The 17,875-nt window shown below is 42.7% G+C and overlaps 1 protein-coding gene across 6 annotated transcripts in view; it reads left to right on the forward strand.

Annotated features, from left to right (window-relative positions):
• Positions 1–17,875, forward strand: part of APBA1 (amyloid beta precursor protein binding family A member 1) — a 190,445-nt gene that overhangs the window by 108,881 nt on the left and 63,689 nt on the right. The window contains exon 1 of one of the 6 annotated variants that reach the window (XM_036433845.2): positions 14,522–14,612. The exons of the other annotated variants lie outside the window; for them this stretch is intronic. The gene's annotated coding sequence lies outside the window, so the exon portion shown is untranslated. Of the gene's footprint in view, positions 1–14,521; positions 14,613–17,875 lie in introns of those variants that run through there. 6 annotated transcript variants of the gene reach the window in all.

Consider the following 17,875-nt stretch of genomic DNA (forward strand, 5'->3'; position numbering starts at 1 on the left):
AAGAGGGCAAGGTGGCAGGTCGACAAGAGTTCAGGGGAAAGCCCTGAACTGGGACTATAAATGGGAGGACTGTCATTATGTAGGGCGTTTATAAGCTGGGTGTCTGCCTGAGATCACCTGAGGGGACAGGGTAGATGGTAAAAAGAAGGGTTGGAGGACTGAGCTCTTCAATGGGAAGAGGCCTGGGAGATAAAGAGGAGCAGCAGGTGGGGAACCAGAGAAATGGTATCTTGATGCCAGGAGAGAGAGAGGGTGTGATCAGCGGCATCAAATCTGCCCACGGTCAAAGCTAATGACTGCCAAATTTTGCAATATGGCACTAGGTGGTGATCTAGACAAAACCTGATTCAGAGGAGTGGTTGGGGTGAAAGCCCAACTGGGATGGCCTTTAGGCATAACAGAAGAGAAAGGAGAAACCAAGAGATAGGTTGAGGCATGTTAATAACCTCGTGCGTGGGGACCATCTTGTATGTGGCAGAGCCCGGATTCTAACTCCGATCTTTCCTATTCCAAATTCTGGTCATTTTATATAAGAGGAGAGAGTCCTGGGTCAGGAGACAAGGCATCTTTGACCCTAACTAGCTATGTAACCTTGAGAAATTCATCATTCAACAAATGTATGTGAGGTCCTACTGGGTGCCAGGCACCATGCTGGGTGTGAGGGACTACAAGGATGGATAACCCAGACCCCCTGGGCTCCAGCTGCACCCAGAGGGGCGGGAAAGAAAGTTAAGGATGGCTCTGAGAAAGGTGAAACACTCTAGTTCTTCTCATAAGACAAATGGGCAGGTTGGGTCAGGAAAGCCCTAAGTTCTTTCTTTTTATTATTTATTATTTATTTTTTTATTGTTGATGGTCTACATGCTTTTTTTAATCCTTGAATTCCGTAGATGAGGGATATAAGTGAATCCTTTCACCTACAGATTAGAAAGGGAAAACCAGCCTAGAATTCCCAACCTCTCCAGGGTATACCGCCGAGGTATTTTAAAGATGCCATCTGCTAATTAGAATTTTTAATTGAGAGAAATGTGTGCAGGCACGTAGCGTGCCATTAGAGCAGCAGATTAAAAGCGTCGGAAGTGGCCTCATTCACTTCCCAAACTGTTCAAATTGATTTTATAATTTTCTGCCCATGTAAGTGACCAGATCCCATCCAGATAAGCTGGGGAACTACTGGTAGATTTTAAGGAGATTACCCTCGTCAACCAAGGAGAAAGGTAAAAAACCTTTCATAGGAAAGATATAACCATGGCTACATGTAGAGAAATAGAAATTCCTTGGAGTTGAAGGGAATTACCAAGCTTGGTAAGGAGGCACCTGGAAGTAGCTACTGAAATCTGAACTTAAAAAAATAAAAATAAAAATAAAATCTGAACTTAAAAAAATAAATAAAACTAAAATCTGAACTTAAATAAAAAAATAAATAAAACTAAAATCTGAACTTGTATCAATTTGGATGACAAGACTTGGGGTGTGGCATCTGCTTCAACATAATCTAAGAGGAGGGCGCAGTGGGTCAGGGCATGGAAGCTCAGGACTGGCCTTCAATCGCATGCATAAGGCTTGCAGCCTCTCTGTCAAATGAAGAGAATAATTATTCTATTCCATTTTTCTCTCCATATATTTGACATTTTCCATAATAAAAATCGTTATATCATGTGTATTTCTTTCAACCAGCCATCTCAACTTTTTTCCACAGAAATAATTGTATCAGCCTATATGGGTATGTATCTCTGAGGGTGTTTATTGAAACACTGTATTGAAAAGCATGGAAATAACCTAATAATTATTAATACGAAAATGGTTATGTAAACTATTGATATATATATGTTGACATCATTTAAACAGAGTAAATTAAGAAAAACAATCTTATACAATATCAAAGAAAACTCACACCATCCACCTAATTCTTTATTCTTAAGTATGGATAAGAATCACCAAATACGTGGAGAAAACTTGCAGCACAGAACAGAAAAAGCCAGCCCAAAGGAAACGAAGACAATTGAGCAAACCAGACAAACAGTAGTATGTTCAGAGAGATCCATGAACTCATAAGGTCCATTTTTAAATTACATGAAATCAGATAATAAAAAAAGAATGGGTTCTAACAGATTAAAGATGAGCTACCCAAAAGTTCAACAGAAGGGCTTGGGGGAAATAAGCTGAGGATATTTAATAGAACACAAAGCAAGAAGAGAAAGAGGTGGAAATAGTAGAGAAAATATAAGAGAAGTAAAGGACCAGTTCAAAAGCTCTGATACAGTCACTAGGGAAAACAGAATGGAGGTTCCTCAAAAAAATTAAAAATAGAACTACCATGACACAGCAATTCACTTCTGGGTATTTACCCAAAGAAAATTACAACAGGATCTCGAGGAAATAGCTGCACTCCCATGTTTATTGCAGTATTACTCACAGTAGCCAAAAGATGGGAATAGGCTAAATCAAGAAAATATTATAGATACGTTGTATGTGTTTTTTCAGCCATGAGAAAGAAGGAAATCCTGCCATTTGTGACAACATAGATGGATCTTGAGGGCATTATGCTAAGTGAAACAAGTCAGACAGAAAAGACATACTGTGTGATATCTCTTTCATGTAGAATCTAAAATACCTTATCTCCTAGAAACAGAGAATAGAATGGTGGTTACCAGCGGCTGGGGAGTGTGGAAAATGAAGAGATATTGGTCACAGGAAACAAACTTCCAGTTATAAGATGAATGAGTTCTGGGATCTAATGTGCAGCAGGGTGATTATAGTTAATAATCCTATCTAATAAAGAGGGAATATGCTCATTGACCATCGTGCCCTCACATAGATGGTGGCATCCACAGCCAATAAGGATGAAATATGCTAATTGATTGCCACGTCCTCGAAGATGGCAGCACCCACAGCCACAAGATGGCAGTGCCCAGTCCCCTCAGCCCCACCAGGATGGCAGGCATGTGGCACGGCCAGGTGGCCATGTGAGTCCGGCTGCTCTGCACGCCTGCCTCAGGAGTCCCCCCCAGTTCCCTCAGCCCCCCAGCTGCCCAGGGCTGGTCCGTGGTACAGGCAAGCCTTGGATAGTGGCTGCCCAGCCACCCAGGGCTGCCTGAGGCTCAGGCAACCAGGGCCAGCCCTGGCTTGCACTGCCAGCAGTGGCAGCAGCAGAGGTGTGATGGAGGTGTTGCCCCCTGATTGCAGGGTCACCTCTCACCCCTGAGGGCTCTTGGACTGTGAGAGGGGGCAGCTGGGCTGAGGGATCCCCGCCCCCCCTCCCCCAGTGTATGAATTTTCATGCACCTGGCCTCTAGTACTGTATTATATACTTGAAACTTGCCAGAGAGTAAATCTTACATGTTCTTATCATCATATACACAAAGAGAAACAATAATAATATGACATAATGGAGGTGTTAGCTAACACTAAGGCGGGAATCATTTTGCAGTATATAACTGGATCAAATCAACAGGTTGTATATCTTACACTTATACAAAGTTATATATCAATTATATCTCAGTAAAGCTGGGAAAAGAAAAGACTCCAACATATGAGCAACAGGAGGCTCAGGAAGTAAAGCCAAAGAAAATGGCAGGGGAAAAGGAAGGACATTATCGAGGAGATAATAGAACATTCCAAAAACTGAAGGGAGATACAAACCTTCAGATTGAAATGGGCTACCAAGTGCAGAAGACAATGACTAATTAAAGAGTTAAAGCGTCATTCTCCTGAAATTTCCAAACATTAAGAACAGGAGCACTATATTGAAAGATACCAGAGAGAAGAAAACTTCAGGGGGATCTGAATTAGGCTAATAGCCAACTTCTCAGCAGCAGCCTTGGATGCTGGAAACATGATGCCAGCATGGGCCTCAGACCAGTGGCAGGATCACCATCTGGGGGCTTCTTAGCCATGCAGAGTCTCAGGCCCCATCCCCAGCCCACCAGTGAGCATCTGCCTTTTAGTAAGATGACTCATATACACATAAACAGGCTAGAACACAAAGGATGATGACTTCATCATATAAAAAAAATTATGAATCTAGAATTAATTCTATCCCCAATGACCAATTGAGTATAAAGGCAGAATCAAAGCACTTTAAGGCAAAATACAAAAAATGTACCATTCAGGTGAGCGATGTTGGTAATGGGGGAGGGATGCATGTGTGGGTCAGGGTATATAGGGGAAGTCTCTGTACCTCCCTCTCAATTTTATTATGAAGTTAAAAATCCTCAAAAGATAGTCTTTCCTCTTCTTCTTCTTCTTCTCTTCTTCTTCTTCTTCTTTTTAAGGCTAGTATTTAAAATTATATATGTAACCAATAAAAAGTATAATTTTTAAACACTGGCAGACAGAAGGAAAGATTAAGTGAGCTAAATGCTACGTTTTCATCTTTCATCATCTTTCCTAGCAGGAAGTCAATAGATAATGTCTAAATTAACTCAGTAAACTGCGATGTATTATGTAGAGAAAGGGAGCTAAAAAGCAGAAACAGGATATGTTTTCTCCCGGTCCGCAGTGATTTTTTCCCCAAAGCTGAGCGTTCATGACTTGTTTGGAGGCCCCACTGAAAGGTTCTCCTGCGATTGATGAGAGTAACACAAACAGAGTAACACGTCTTTATTGTAGTAACACATTAGAGGTTCATTTACTGGCAGCGACAGTCCAGGGCGGTTTATTTCTGGTCAGTGGGCAGCTTTCCTTCCCTTGGGTGAGTCAGAGATTCGGGCGGTTGGTTTCCTTGCAGTGATTCTGGTATCCTGCAGGTCTCAGAGCCTTACTCAGCCTGTGGAGGGGGCAGGAGAGCAGGGAAAAGGCAAACTCGCTTGGTCACTGACCCAGCCCAGAAAGGACTGCTCACTTCCACTCTCACCCCGTGGAGAGAACTGGTCCTGGCCCCATCGGGTAAGGTGGGCTTGGAAATGTAGTTCTTGCTGACCGTCTTACCTTGCGGAGGGTGAGCTCAAATTTTTGGTGACAACAAACCATTTCCGCCACATCCTATTCCACATCCAAATAGCCATGTAGAGATGGCATGCACCCCTTGTCCTCTCCTCAGAAAGGACATTGGATTCTGGACACCAGACAGTCTGGTGTCCTGTTGCTAGAAAGGATAGCATGTCGATCCGATTTGCCTGGAGTTGTTTGAATATTTTCAATTCCTTTCCCTTGCTCTAGTGTCTTTGAACCATGCGTCTTTTTGTAATTATTTCCTGTCATTTAGTAGATCTGTCCTTTGTACCATAACTAGATAGCATGTCCTCTTCGTAACGTAATACATTGGCATTATGGTGGAAGGGGATGTGAAAAGAGAAGAGGCAGCACGCTGCTCCCCACTGCTGGCTTCCTTGACACCCGGGTGGCTTAGGACAAGCCCTATAACCTCTCCACTCACTGGTGTCCTTACCTGGGAGAGAAGGGACTTGCTGGGCTTTGCCAGCCCTTTCAGTTTCAAACTTTTGTTACTTTCCAGTTCCATCCATCTGTGATCTGATAACAGTTGAGTTTCTGGAATGCAAATGAGAGGCCACGGCCTGAGTTATAAGCATAGTGACTCTTCCAGCCCTGTCCCTCCCCTGCAGTCTGTCAACATAGACCTCACTCCTGCATAGTGAGGCTCTCAGAGAAGCAGAGGCTGAGTAACAGTGTGATAGCTAGAAAGCCGGTGAGACATCTCCATCAGTGACAGAAGAGGAAGGCTGTGTGGGACTCAGCTTGTCAGTCCTAACACAAAGCTCTCCTCTGCAAGAAAGGTGATAGAGTCCCAGGCACTTCACAGTCCCAAAGCAGCCACCTCCCCATGAGGGAGGCAGAACTGGTTATTATTTTCATGGCTTACTTAGTTGTTTTTTGTTTTTTTTTTTTAATAGTTTCATAGTTTAAACATCAAAAAGTACAAAAATGTAGAGGATGCAAAGCTTTCATCCCACCCTAGTCCCCCATCTGCCCAGTTCTCCTTCCTCAACCTCCCCCCAAAAGAAATAACTACTGGTATTGTGTCATGTACATTCTTTCCCCCCTCTTCTGCTTTTGTGATGATTCTTGTTACTTTCTGTTCTAACCACATTTTGATTTACTGTGCCAGGGAGTTCTCTCTATTGTCTGTACAGAAAGCTCACCCTTTTATGTCTCATAGAATCCTATGCATAGCATATTTTACCAATTTCCCAACCTGGACATGTTAGTTGTTTCAGGTCTTTTGTGATCCCAAGCTACGCTTTAGTAATTTAAAGCTGTACAAAAGGCATTTCACAAACTGTGTACGAATATATATGTAATTTCTTCAGAGTGGCAAATTCAATGCTTTCAAATTACCCTTCATCGGCCGATTTTCTACATGAGGACAGGTGCTGAGAATGTGTGATGGCAAATCCATGTGCAGGTGTGATTTTCCTGAGTTGGAGCTGGCTGGGTGTGGGTAACACCAGGTCAGACAGGTTGGTACTGAAGTGGGCACCGACACAGTGGGCAAGCGGAACAGCAGCTCACCTGAGCGCGAGCTGGGAGAGTGAGGCTCGTGTGCAGCAGGCTGGGCAGTCACAGTGGCAGATGTGAGCCGGGCACCGCAGGGTCTGTGCAGGCCCTTTGTGAGCCAAGCCCAGGGTGTGGGCACCAGCTTATCGGAGGCTCTGGAAACAGCAGTTATACATGCATCACAAAACAGCCTTTGAGCCAGACTCCCTGCGCCTGTGGGACTCCTGCCGCCCACACCTGCATTCACAGGGCCTTAGAATTGGGACAATGTCATTTAAGCTCTAGTGAGGGGAAGAGGGACAGTTTCTAAAAGTAGAACAGCCTTGCTTGCATATTTTAAATAAGGAAATATATCTATATATCTATATATCTATATCTATATATATCTATATCTATATCTATATCTATATCTATATCTATATCTATATCTATATCTATATCTATCTATCTGTATCTATATCTATATCTATCTATCTGTATGTAAATATATATATATATATATATATTTGAGTATAATATATAATTTATTTACAGGGTGTCCTCCCAAATATATATGTACACTTTAACAGTGGGTAGCTCAATTTTGAAAATGAAATGTATTTTAATAAACACCGCCTTTATAATTATTCAATGTGTGTGTATACATTTTAGGGGGGACACCCTATATTTATGTTACATGGAATATATTTAAATATAGTACATTTACATTATTATGTGTATGATACTTATATAATACTAGTGGCTCAGTGCACAAATTCATGCACATTGAAAGGGAATTAATTAGAGGAAATATTTTAATATTGCTATTTGCTCTTTCTCTATATAATAGAAGTGTCAGAGATGAAAGAAAATTAGTAAAATGTATATGAAAATATCGATTGCCTTAAAGAGGGCTACCTGACTGGGATTTCATGATCAATTGTCTCACAGAGGGAGGCCACGCCCACCTGCCACAGCACCACTGGCTGGGTAGCCTGGCCTCCCTCTTTGGGGCAATCAATTGCGGGGCTCGGCGATCAATCATGGAGCCTCCCCATCCCCGATTGATTGCCCCGCAGAGGGTGGTCTGGGCCTCCCTTTCTGGGGGCAATTGTGGGGCAATGATGGGGCCCCTGACCAATTGCATAGCACCCACCTTGGCTGGCCTGGCGCCAGTGAGTGCCATAGCGTGGTCTTCCTGATAGTCATCCGGACAGTCGTTCTGCAGTTTAGTTGTTTGGTCGATTTGCATATTATACTTTTATTATTATAGACAAGCCTATATATCTCTACTTAACATATACATGGGAGTGGGCAAAAGTAGGCTTACAGTTATAGTACAAATAAACAAAATAAAATTTATAAATAATAATACAAGAATAAACTCTGGGTTTTGCATACTAACAACTAAACCTATTTTTGTCCACCCCTGTATATTATTATAACATGCATAATATAAAGTATATTTTAATATATATAAATATATATTTAAATAAGGACATATATTTTTATACACTTTATTTATTAGAGCAGTTTTAGGTTCACAGCAAAATTGAGCTGAAACTACAGAGAATTCCCATACACCTCCATCCACACATGCGGTCTCCCCACTGTCAACATGCTGCAGCAGGTGGCGGATCTGTTTCAACTGATGAACTACATTGACACACCATCATCACCCAAAGTCCATAGTTCACATTAGGGCTCATTCTCGGTGTTGTACATTCTAAGGGTTGACAAGTATTCTTTATTCTTGTTCTTAGTGTTCTATTACCTCATTTAACTCTTCAGTCACTCTATACAGTAGCTGCTATTGTCACCCCCATTTAGAGAAGAGGAAACAGAGGCACGGTAAAATGAAGTGACTTGCCCGAGGTCCCATAGCTAGTGAGTGTTGGAACTGGATTGGAAGCCAGGCAGTCTGATTTGGTGTGTTTTTAACCACTGTGCTGCCTCTGACTCAATTCCCCTCTTACATTCTCTTTCCCCTCCCCACCTCTCCTCCAGGTGGCAGTAGAGGGTGCTCTCTGCTCACTCCACGGGGCTTCCCCATAGCCTCATTATCTGCTGGAGGAATCGGAGAGATTTGTGCTATTTTCTGCTGCAGAAGCCTTGGGTGCTGAAGGACAGGAGCCTAGGTTAGTTGTAGCCATGAGCATGAGAGTTACTGGTGAAGGGGACAGAAGGGAAAGGGAGGATGAGGCTGGGAATAATTGAGAGGGGAAAGGAGCAGGGACAGTGACTCTAGACTCCAGGTCCAAAGACACCTGAGATTAAAGGACAATGGTGAAGATTGCCGGAGGGAGGAACATGGGACCAATCCCCTTGGGAAACGCTGACCAGAGAGTAGACTGCTTAGTTCTGGGTCACAGCAACCATCAGCATTTTCACTCGTTCATTTCTTCGTTATTTATTATCTCCTGTTATTTGGACAGAAAGTTCTGATAAATAAGAGAAGCCCTGTGGCTGATGACGGAAAAGGAAGACGGGAAAGTTAAACGAATTAGGTAACTGTGTGATGAGCAATGCAATCTCTTACCTCAGTCTTCACTACGAAATCATCAGTAAAATCAAGACTATTTTTGTTTGTTTGATTCTTGTTATCCTCATCCAACGATATTTTTTCAATTGATTTTTAGAGAAAGTGGAAGGGAGGAAGGAGAGAGAAAGAGAGAGAGAGAGAGAGAGAGAGAGAGAGAGAGAGAGAGAGAGAGAGAGAGAGAGAGAGAGAGAGAGAGAGGTGAGAGAGAGACACACATGGATTGGTTGCCTCTTATGGGTGCCCCAATAGGGGCTGGGAATAGAATCAGCAACCTAGGTACGTGCCCTTGACCAGGAATTGAATCCATAATCCTTCATTGGGTGGGCCAGTATTCTACTGAGCCACACCAGCCAGGGCCACACTATTTTAAAAAATATAGAAAGTTTTTTGTTTTTGTTTTTTTTTAATTTTAGAGAAAAAAAAAAGAGATGGAAACATCAACGATGAGAGAGAATCACTGATTGGCTGCCTCCTGCATTCCCCACAACCTGGGAGCATGGGCCCTGACCGGGAATCGAACCCTAACCTCCTGAATCGTAGGTCTGTGCTCAACCACTGAGCCACACTGGCCCATTTATGCTTTTTTTTTTTTTTTTTTAACAAAATTAAAAAGAATTTTCTTTGGAGAAGCTTGTGTCTTCCCTCAAGGTGACTGAGAAGTTCTGGGTCCTAGAAAATCAGTTTTGAATTTTACTGATGTGTACATTTTGGGGCCTAAATGAGATCAGTTAACTAGAAGAGTGTAGAGTGCAGATACCATATCTCTTTACATTCTAGTCAGCAGGTCCAATGAACTCTTAAGAGAGTCCAGATGACCCATAAATAATTTTAAGAGAAAGTCATTTCCTTCTTTCCCCACATTGTGTTACTTTCCCTGATAACTTTCTATAATGTGAGTAATTAAGAGAGTTGATTATTCTGGGAGGCTTTGAATCAACTTGGGGTTTCTGGCTCATCAAATTCAAATTTAAGTCATCACCAGCATTGCTACCTAATAGTTGCTTAATAGATTCTGGGAGTTATGAAGTCATATTGTCAGGGAGCAAATCTTTCGGGATTCAGCTGTTTTTAATCATCTCCTATATATCAGATTTGGGGATCACTGAAAAAAAAAATGTTTGAGGTCTATGCCATCCTACTGCTGCTTTCTTGACCTGTGAATAAAAAGGAAGCTTGGAAACAAGAATTTAATTTGAAGCTTCATAATTAGGATCGCGGCTGGCATTCTGGTGTGAATTTTAAAAGAAAATGCCAGGGAGAGCTACAGCAAACTTGAGGGAATAGAAAGAAGCAACTTAACTGACTTTCTAATGAGCCAAATAATTTGTAAAAGTAACAATAGCAGTAAATTTGAGGTGATGTGGTCTCAAAGGAAGGAGTGCACTTTAATGAATTACTGTTCAGTTCATCCTTGGCTTCCTATTCACGTTCCCATCTCCTTTTGCGGCGTGAGGCAATGAGCCTCTGACAATGAACAGCTGAACTGATTTTAGAGATTTACTGTCTTTACCGCTATACTGTTGTGTCTATGGCTCTCTGTATAATAACAGAAACATCAGAACAATGGCTGAAATGGATTATAACTGGTGATTTAATAGCCCTGAACTGAAGGTAATGTAGCAACAAAGATAATAAACGAGGTGGGGTGAGCAAAGAAAGTTGTGCGGGGGCATAAAAAAAAAAGATTTAACGGGGGTGAAATGACAGAAAGAGAAAAAAAATGCCAAGTTTCTGTAACCCTCAATAAATATGGGTTATGTAGATATGTTTGATTTATACCAGGGGCATTTCAGAGAAACTCATATAGACTTTTAATTGGTTTTGATTTCCAGAGACTACCCTTTGAGTTTTCCACGAAATCTGTAAGAGTTCCCCTCTGAGTTTCCTTGATTGCCTTTAGCTTATTTCATGCATTTTATTGGAATGAGAAGAATAAATGAGTGATTTGATTGTTAACGTGCTCGACAGAGGGCCAGACAATAAGAAGTCTGCATAAATTCAGAATTTTCTCTCTCATCAAAGGCTGGGTTGTGATCAGAGCTTTTGGGTTGGCCCGTCTGAATTAATCCAAGGGGAGGCATTAATTTTCCTGCCTGGTTAGGTGGTAGCCACAATGACACAGATTTTAAGGTGGATGAAAGTAACCAGCCTGAGTTTGTATTAATCACAGAAGAATGCATTCATTCTAACGGCCTCCTGTCCCTCTGTTTACTCCTCAAGAATCAAGGCCTATGTGAAAGAGGTGGCCATTGGCCAAAACCATTTTTAAAGCCCTCTTTTGGAACTGACTTTGGCGCTTGACCTGGAGTCTGTTCAGTAATCTTGGCTGCTGCTGCACATCTTCAACCTTTTAGGGGTGGTGTGACATTGGGGAGCAGCAAACAGCATTCACAGCAAAAGATTTTGGGTGATAAAACTGGGTGGTATCCTTTCAGGTTAAAAATCAGATATGACTAAATATGACTATAGAATAGGAAAAACGATTTACCTGGCAGCTTCAAAGCTCTTAAATTAACTTGGAAATCAATTCCAATATAGGAGTGGCCAGAGTGTTTTGAGCAAAGGCAGTGTGCCCTTGGAACCTGTTAGTATAGAGTCTGCCAAGGTGACCAATCTAAAAGGGATTACACCAATGTAGATGTTTGTTTAAAAAAATCAGTTAAATCACTTTATGGGCTTAGTGAAATGTAATAGGAAGAACATGAGCAATGCGAGCCAGATGAGTCTACCTCCACCCCTTTCAGCTCTGAGTGACCTTGGGCCATTTATTCAAGCCGTCTGAGCTTCTGCTTCGAAATTAGCAAGTGGAGATCATAATTCCATTGGGTTAGGAATATAGCATGTAAAGCGCCGTTATATCCTGGCCTACACATAGTATAGGGGATGTGGTTATTATTTGATGGACTTATTTATATCCAATCTTATTTCAAAATGGATTTAAAGAAACGTAAGTGCTTGTTTTCTGTCCCTACATGGCCTTAATCAGGAAAGGGTAGCATTAATAAATGGATCATATACTCACATTATTTATATTAACATCATTTTAATTTTTTTATTTTTAAATACTATGTTAACTTTATCTGTTAAGTACTAATTATGATATGGGCAGAAAATGCACTAGTGACTGTTAAATAGCACATATACTAGTAAAGTATCAGATACTGTTCTAAGTATTTTATATATATCAATATTAATGTATCATCCAATAATCCTATAATGTAGGTAATATTACTATCCCCATTTTAGAAATTATAAAATTGGAGCATTTGCTATGAGTAAGTTATCTAAAGTGAAAGAGCTAGTAAGTGATGAAACCAGGAAGCCTGCACCTGTCCCCTTAACCTATCATGCTTCACTAAGTATTACTGAATGATCCTTTAAGGATAAGGTGACCAGACATTCCGCTTTTGGCGGGACAGTCCCAATTTTTAACAATTTGTCCCATGTCCCTCTGTTTTAAAATGCCGCGGGAGGCGGGACAATATGTTAAAAATAGGGACTGTCCCACCAAAAGCGGAACGTCTGCTCACCTTATTTAAGGATCAATTTGATATCTGAAGACTATCAAGCACCATTCATGGCTAAGGCTTGTAAATATGAATGGGGGCTAATCCTTTGAGGTAAAACATCAAATATGACTAAATATGACTATAGAATATTGAGAATGATTCACTGGTAACTTAAAATCCCACAAGTTAACTTTGGGAGCTGTTCCAATAAGGGAGTGGCCAATGTGTTTTGAGCAAAGGCCTTGAAACATGTGTGGAGTCTACCAAGCCTGTGAGAAGAATCAGGACCCACTCATCTGAGTTGACCAGGGCCAGAAGGCAAATTCAGTTGCATGAATGGACAAAAGTTCCGTTCAGCAAGCTATTCACCATCTTTAAGGGATAAGGCCACCATCAGCAAGTGGCCATTCAGATAAGCTGTTGGCATTCGTGATCCAGAAAATGGGGTATCCAAGGTGATGAGGCAGCTAACATTGGCGCTATCTGTCCATGGGGGACAACCCAAATCACAGGATAAAAGATCAGGGTCCAGACCCTAATTCTTGGGGGAGGAGCAAAGCTAGGTCTAACATTGGGATTGCATAGAGCCTGGGAGTGGGCTGAGCCTATAGCTGATGGACAGTAGAAGGTTAGTAGCCTCACTGTGGGAAGAAGAAAGGTGTAGAGCATGCATGTCAAACTCGCGGCCAAAGGGCCACATGCCTCTTGGCTACACAGAATCAGGCTGGCTTATCTGCCTGTTATGCTTCCTGTGTGGAGTTCCTCCATCAGTTCCCTGGATGCTGTGTAGCCTGGGGAGAGGCAGTGCAGTGGATCTGGGAAGACAGCAGAGTCTGGGCACCACCTTCATGATTTTTACTATTGCTATACTATTTCTTGTTTTGCACTTTTATTTAATTGAAATAGTTATTGATTTATTTCTTTGTCGTATACTAACATGAATATTACACTCTTGGTATCAGCTAAGATCCCAGTAGGAAATAGATGGGGCACTCGAATTAGGTGATATGCAGGGAGGCCAAGAGATGAATAGAAGGACTCTTTACAAAGGTATGGACTTGTGGGATCCCACCACCCCTAATACTCATAAGCCTGAAGTGGGGGGAAGGGGAAAGGGAGCTATCAAGTGAAACCATGTAGAGAGGGACTTTTGACAGGGGCTATCCCTTCCAGATTAGGGACATTGCCAGCCTGAGACAATCTTTTTTTTTTTATTGATTTTTTTACAGAGAGGAAGGAAGAGGGATAGAGAGTTAGAAACATCGATGAGAAAGAAGCATCAATCAGCTGCCTCCCGCACACTCCCCGCACACATACCTATTGGGGATGTGCCCACAAACATGATACATGCCCTTGACCAGAATCAAACCTGGGCCCCTTGAGTCTGCAGGCCAACACTCTATCCATGGAGCCAAACCGGGTTAGGGCCCGAGATAATCCTGTAGGGAGGGAACTGGGAGAATAAATATCCCATCCTCAGTCTCCTCCCTTTCTCTGATGTCCCATCAGAGCTCCCCATTGGGCCAAACCCAAACCGAAGCTCTGCCTCCTGAGGCAGCCCAAAGAGGCACAGAGCAGGTGGAGAAGGTACCGAGTGGATCTGGAGGGGGAAACTGAACATGGCCAGCTCACACATCTTCATCCAAGTGGGCTAGGGTCAAGGACAGAGCCCTCCCTCAAGTTGACATCTAGTCATTCAGCAACATTCCTTGGGCCCAGGTACTCAACTTACTCTGAAACTATTACCAATACTATCTGTCAAGCCATGCTTTACAGTTTCAGGCACAAAGAATATTAGGGGAAATGAAATTCCATTTTGCTGAGGCAAGATGTTCTGTGTGAGGAGGGTTTTTCTGACTGTGTGAGCCAATCTAAATGGAAAATGATTTTGAGGAGGAGTAATGTGTGTTCTGTATCCACGTTGGGTCCCATCCAGTATCACTGAATTTAACTTCCAAATGAATCAAAGGAGGTTAAGCTGTAATGAACTGTGTTATTCTTTCTTGTTAATAGATGCACTATGTTTAGAAGAACTGGTGATTTGAGTGGGCCTCCTGATGTCCCCTGGATTCCCTGTAGATGTTTCTCAATTGATCTACCTCCTGGAAAGAAAACATATTTATAGGGTAGGGAATATAGATAAGAATATCTGGATGTTCTTATGCTGTCATCCTTTTTTTTTTTTTTTTAATAAAACGAGAACCATTAATATTCTAGCCTATGCAGATTGTGTGTGTGTGTGTGTACACTACATCCAGGGTATAATCTTATTTGGCAACCCCAACTGTTCATTGCTATGGAAATTAACATATCACCACAGTCTCTGTGTCATGGGCAGCCCCCTCCGATGGCTTGGTGGCAGACGTTCTGTTGACTGGAACAGCATGTGTGCAGGTGGAATAGAATAGGCAGCAGTCTCAAGAAATAGGACTTTCCTTCCAACTCTACTGGGAGGAGATGAGGACCATTCATTAAGTCCATGGGAAGTAATTGTACTTCTTAAATATATGCAAAAGAATGAATACTTATATAAATGGAATCATGTTCATCCAAGTTTTTTTCAGGAGACAGGAGAGCTGGGAGTCTTCTTCTCCCACTTCTCCGCCCTCTACCTTCATGTTTTCCCCTACACCTGCATTACCTCCACCCTGGAACTCCCACACCCACCAACACAATACCCTTCGGCCTCACCACCTGGTATAATTCCTTTTGTTTTGTGTTTTTTTTTTTACATTGCATTTTGTCTTCAGTATGATCCTTCTAAAACTACTTCTCAATGTGTTAAAAGGGAGGATTTCCTGGAAATTCTTATCAGTGACTACTTAAGGACAGACCAACCAAAGTCATTTAGCTTTCCCTCCTACTAGCTCCAAACCAACACGAACCTCAGCTAACATTGTTAGACACCTGGATTCAACTGCTGAATGTTTTATATCTAAATGGTACACTGCAGTGGCGTTCCCACCCTTTGCCCCCCTTTTTCCAGTCAGCTGTGGAACATTCCAGAACCAGGGGTCAGAAAGCCACCTGTGCTTCACTACTGGCAGCCTGGATTCCCTCTCTCAGGGAATTCCCTACAGCAAAGATGCCACCCCCTCTCCTTGTTGTGGAGGGACTCCTGCTGAGGGGGCTGCCTTGCCTGTGTACTTCAGGTCAGCCAGCATTGGTGGAGGCAGAGGAATTTTCTTTGACCAGCTGCTCCTCCTCCTGCTCTCTCAGCCTCCAGAGGCACAGGGGTCATCATTAAGGACATTGATTGGATGATGGCACTCCTCTTGTAGGCTTTAGGCCCTAGGATGCTTATGAACTCACAAAGTGCAGGACCTGTATGAACAGCAGCACTTATGTGACTCACAAAGGTGATGCAGTTGTTGTTGTTTTAACTCTAGGCTCCTTTGGTAGCTTGAACCTATTTTTACTTTACATTAATCACCAGGTATTATAATTACTAAAGAGTCTGCCCTGGAGGGCTGGGACCATGAGTTAGATTTTAACTCATCTTGCCAAATTGTGACATCCCTCTCACAATCCAGGACTGCTGGCTGCCAACTGCTCACCTACCTACCTTCCTGATTGTCCCTAACCACTTCTGTCTGCCAGCCTGATTGATGCCTAACTGTCCCCTGCCAGCCTAATTGCCCTTAACTGCCCTCCCCTGCCAGCCTAGTCAGCCCTAATGGCCCTCCCCTGCAGGCCTGGTCCCTCCCAACTGTCCTCCCCTGCTGGCTTGGTCATCCACAACTGCCCTCCCTTTCAGGCCTGGTTGCCCCCAGCTTCCCTCCTCTGCTGGCCTGCTCACCCCTAACTGCTCTCCCCTGCAGGCTTGATCACCCCCAACTGCCCTCCCCTGCTGGCCTGATCACCGATAACTGCCCTCCTTTGCAGGCCTGATCCCTTCCAATTGCCTTGCCCTGCTGGCCATCTTGTGGCAGCCATCTTGTGCCCACATGGGGACAGCCATCTTGTGTGTTGGAGTAACAGTCATTTTGCATATTACTCTTTTATTAGATAGGATTCTCTAAATATTTTTGGATTCTTTAAAATCAGCTTTAGTATTCTTTTATAGATACCATCCAAAAAATTGCCAGGATGTGGGGAACAGTTCTCTCGTGTGCTCCCTATGGACATGATCACCAGTGTCAGCTCCGTCTTTAAACGTTTGCTCTAGGGAAGCTCAAGTAAATACCTGTTATTAATTAAAATGTTGGCAAAACCACAGCCCAAACTTTATTCTTGAAACCATGGCAATAAGTGAAATATAAGCACTCTGTGCGGGCTTGGGAGGGGATATAAGGAAAATGTACTCGGTGAATATAAAGCTCCCCATTACCAGACTGCATTATTGTAACAGTATTTCCCCCCCAAAGGATGGACTTCTTACAACTTTCCTTCCTATGATGTAGTGTGTGCATTTGCGTAGAAATTTCATTTCCTTTGAATCAATACATGTGCTAAGAGAGGGCACCATTCGTTGGTCAAATAAAGTTATAATGTAGAATAAACTGAAATGTCTTTCTAATGCATATAAAATAGAAAAACCTATTTTCACTGAAGAGAGTGATTTGGTCAGTTCCATACGTTGAGTATCATGAATTGTTGGCCATCCAGGTGCTTCGGATGGTTGTTACTGTATTTCTAACACTAACCACCCAGCGCTGACCCACCACAGAGGAACAGTACCCATGGGAGTGTTTGGTATGCTTAGTATCCCTCTGAGAACCCTTGTTTTGTGCCCATCAGACTTAGTTTGTACATAAGAGAGTTTTTAATCGGTTGTCTTTTTCAGAGAGTCCTTATAAAGGAAGCATGGGTAGTGTTCTTGTCCATGTGTTGTACTGAGTTGAATATCTGTTTTGTATTTTCCATGACCCACTCACTGGAGGCCACTTAACTAGGGGGCCCCCAGCGCTCATACTTGCCTCTTCTGATCAGAGCATTAACCATCCATCAAAGTCCGAATGGAAACTCACACTTGCTTTCGGATCGCGCTCTTATACCTAGCCCATAGTCCCTGTTCTCTGGTGGAAACGGGTAGATTGATTGGCCATGTTACCCAGTTCTGGCTATAATAGTAACTCACGGAATTTTAGATCCAGAGTGTGTGGGGGAAGTGAGCTAGTCCGTGTCTCTTTAAGTGTATTTGTCAGAGCGCTGGCCTCTAGGGGGAGAAAATGTTTCCTAGTCGAATAAGACTGAGAAATGCTGAATCCTGTGTCTCCATCCCCTTGAAGATTCACAACGAAACGGCAACTCGACTAGTAAGTCAGCATTTCCCAAACCTATTTGACCAGGGAGCCTCTGTTCCCTGTGTAACAGCCATTCACATACTGCTCTAGGAAACGAGTCCATTCTCCTAGTGGATGGAGGGCCAGAGAATGAAGCCATTCGT

This window comes from Pipistrellus kuhlii, unplaced genomic scaffold, assembly GCF_014108245.1.
Source record: "Pipistrellus kuhlii isolate mPipKuh1 unplaced genomic scaffold, mPipKuh1.p scaffold_m20_p_12, whole genome shotgun sequence".
Lineage (NCBI taxonomy): Eukaryota > Metazoa > Chordata > Mammalia > Chiroptera > Vespertilionidae > Pipistrellus > Pipistrellus kuhlii.